This window comes from Amphimedon queenslandica, unplaced genomic scaffold, assembly GCF_000090795.2.
Source record: "Amphimedon queenslandica unplaced genomic scaffold, v1.1 AMPQUscaffold_12548, whole genome shotgun sequence".
NCBI classification, from domain to species: domain Eukaryota; kingdom Metazoa; phylum Porifera; class Demospongiae; order Haplosclerida; family Niphatidae; genus Amphimedon; species Amphimedon queenslandica.
The window spans coordinates 19957-24018 of NW_003547215.1; positions in this window are offsets into that span (position 1 = coordinate 19957).

Below are 4062 nucleotides of genomic sequence, written 5' to 3' on the forward strand. Positions count from 1 at the left end.
TACTAATGAGTTAGTTATGAGTCCTCCAATCATCTCTGTACCAAACGCAGCAGCTAGCAGTGGGCCATTGATAACATCACTTAGTGTGAAATTATCATTAATATTATCCATCATGAACCACTGTCTTTAATAAAGAGAGAGAGAGAGAGCTAACCTATAACTGATGCTATACTAACGACTGTTCCCATTATAAATATACAATAAATAAACACTTACATTATTCACTTCACTACTCATGTAGCAACAATAGCATATTAATAATATTCTTGAAATATTTCTGTGTCATTCCACTACAGTGTTTATGCATGTACTGTACAAGTTGTGAAGTTAATGTTTGATGGTATGGAATTTTACTGTCATAGAAACAATGTACAGTACAATAAGTTGTATAAGACAAGGGGGATGATGCTTTATTCATTGATTTCTAACTTCATGCCATACCATAACTAATTCAAATTAATTGACTCACACACATGGGCATAAGTTCGGGCATTAGGACATCAATATGTATCAGAAAATGCAATAAAAACTTGGGGTGATTTTGGAGCCATCTTTTGCAAAAAACCATGGGCTATAGCTTTGGGTATTTTTCAGAATTTTGACATTTTTCTAAAACGGAACTTAAAAAAATTATTCAGAATCAGCCAAAACTTTCTACACAGAATAAGTATATTAATATGTATCAGAAAATGCAATGAAAATTCAAATAATTCAGTCGACATTTTTCGGAAAAAGCTAGCTTTGTGTATTTTTCTAAAATATTTAAAAATAAACCAACCTGACATGCCCACTCAAAATCTCCCTATTATTCAATTAATCAATAATTGCTAAATTGCTAAAATTTGTCAAAACATAAAAGGACAAACATGTACATGTACATACACTGACTGTGTGTCCTAACCTTGTTGTGTTGGTACCAAACACACAGGTGTACGAGAGACCAGAGGAGGTGGGGGAGGGGCAGGATGATGAGTGAAATAACGTACCTCAAGATACTTTGAGTCTCTGGGAATGTGTCGGGTAAATGAAGCACATATTTTCTATCAACACTCTAAATAGTGAGAGACATGGAGATAAAGGATTACATGTACATGTACATATGTATATTCACTTTTGATGTTCATTTCATAATTCAATGTTTATCAGCAAAGCTCTCGTTAAACTCCTAAAATACAATAAAAACAATGAGATGTAATAATAATAACTGATTCATTTACACGACTCTAAAATTTAGTCGGAATCAGCTTCAACTTTTTAAATGTAACAAAAATTGAGAATGATTTCGGAGCCATTTTTTGATAAAAAAGCATGTACTATAGTCCATAGTTTTTGTTACAGGCAGAGCTGCCAATAGGCTATGTGGGGTCCAGGACAAAAACTTTGATGGGGCCCCTACAGGTACGGGTACAGTACAGGACATATCGTACATGTATTTCACAATTTGACTAAAATTCATGTAGGCTTACTAGTATACATGTACAGGTACATTTAAACTACCTCATCTGTTATTTTGCTGTCATTAGTAACTTAATCATTTTCATCGTCAACTTTCTCTCTTCCCTGTACATAAAAAGTCCATCATGATCTGTCTGTGTCAATGCCACCATATCGAGGGTTAAAATAACAATAATTTCCCAGCCCCTCCCGATCCCTTATCATTCCTTTGGAAAGCTTGCATCCGGTTAGCTCATGTCTACTGTATCTATGATTAGCTCGAGAGTTATTAGCTTGTTCTGAGGCTTGTTCTTTGATCAATGGCAACCAAAACCAGCTCTTCTCTGAGTCTCTTCTCTTCTCCTTTGACTATTGGTAATAATTAACTGTAGTCTTTAATAAATATATTATGTTTTATAGATCAACTTATTGATGTACTTGATCTATTAAAGAGATGTGGTTTCCCTCAGACAAAATGGTATGAGCTGGGACTGAAACTAGGACTACATAAGGACACAGTAGATATTTTGGAAGCAGTTTTTTCTGGAGATGTATCTCGCTGCTTGACAGAATGCCTCTCCAAGTGGTTATGTAGGGCTGATAATGTTGACAGTAAAGGAGGAGCTACCTTTGACTCACTGTCAGATGCTCTTAAATCTATGAATGAGAATGCTGCAGCTGACAAGTTAGACCAAGAGAGTAAGTTAATATCACTGATTGTATAATAGTATTGACTCTGTGTGTGTGTTGTATAGACCCCCTAGGTGCTAAGACTATTTTCAATGAATCATTTATGGTAGCCACCCACAATATAAATTACTGATGGCCCACATCAAATGCAGATGAAAGCCCAAATTGCCAAAATGAAGCATAGCAAGAAAACTATGCTGCAGCAATTTAAGAGTTACCTGGTCTATATGATGTAGTCTGGCCTCCATACTTTCCATGAATGCTGCTTGTAAGCCTGTAGCACCTTATAGTGCTCACAAAATAGTGAGGTGGTGTCACCGCCTTTGATCTTAAATTGTGGGTGGATACTGTATACCGTATAGCAGGAAAATTTAGGGGGACTAAAATTTGGGAAATTGCTAAATTTTGGTAATTGGCGAGTTTTAATTTGGTGAATTTGTGGCCATAATGGCTCAAAATGACAGATTTTAATATTGGCAAATGGCTATCAAAATGCTAAATTTGCCAAATTTTGTCTACCTCCACAATTTCCTTCTATACGGTATGAAATATTATGAATGAATATTATTATTGTAATCATATTCATGGAAAATAGTCTTAGTGCCTAGGGGGTCTATATAAAACGTAATGCTATGATCAGTTTATGGCTTAAACTTTTTGGTAAATGTCTATGTAAAACTGTCTAATTTTAAAGTACATGTAGCTATGGTACATGTATGTGTAGCTGATGTCTCCAAAAACATTACTATATAAAATTTGTTCTTTTAAAGATATAATATATGTTTATGCAGGTAAAATTGCACTAAATAAAGCTGTAGTTAGACCAGTTACCAGTAGTATTGTCAATCATTTACCTACTGCAAACACACCAGTATCAGCTTCAGGTATACTCTCAGTCTAAATTTGATTGTTAATAATAATTTTAAAATTTTATTATTATCTGGTGAGTTCTTTTTCAATGCAGCACATCAGTCTATGTTTGATGAAATCAGAGGAAATTTTATTATTCTTATTGATGAGCTGGTTCCATTGATATCTCAATCAAAAGCATCCGTTGATGAAATGAAGTCATTCCTTCAACGATTGTACCCAGAACTGAGTGCTGAGCTGTCTGATGCTGATAGCATTGAAGCTGTTATAAATATTGCAGTCAAGAAATGTCGAATCAATAACATTTCAATAATAAAAACAATTGTGAAACGATTTAAAATCAATCGAGCAAAACATCTGATATCAGAATACGAGAAAGAAGTCAAGACAGTTAGTGGATCATTGAAGGATTTCCTTAGTCAGAATCAACTTGAGCATTTTCTCATTTGTGAAACAATTCAGTTTACTTTGGGATGGGAACCAGAAGAGCACTCACTTGATGACATACGTAATCTCTTAGAGGAAGCATTTAAAGAATTAAACAAGAGGATTATTGTACGAAGCATTCATCGTGGGAACTCCATCATTATCATCTGTTATGGTCCACATCATTTACTAGCTGCTCTTCTCTTGGAAGCACAAGACAACCTAACTGTCTTGATGAAGGAATTCAGTTTAATTAGACTAACCGTTGGCCACTACACTGTCTATGATAAAAGGATCAGATACAAAGTATAAGATACTGTAACTGTATGAGACCTTGTTTAATATTATGTACTGATTATAGGTAATGAATAATGAATGTCTTGCAGAGGAGATTAAACTAGCTGATGGAGAGGAACAAGAACTGAGGACTTTACTTGATTACAAAGAAGGTTTGTGAGTTGATCTATTACTCAATTACTGATGTTACTTATACTAATGGTATAGGATCAATATTTGAACAAGATAAACTATTAAATATTATCAAAAGAAGAAAAGGTATAGTTAGTGAATGATGAAGATTTTTATTAATATATTTTTATTTGTATAGAGTATATTGAAAGGACACTACAGATACCAGGTATA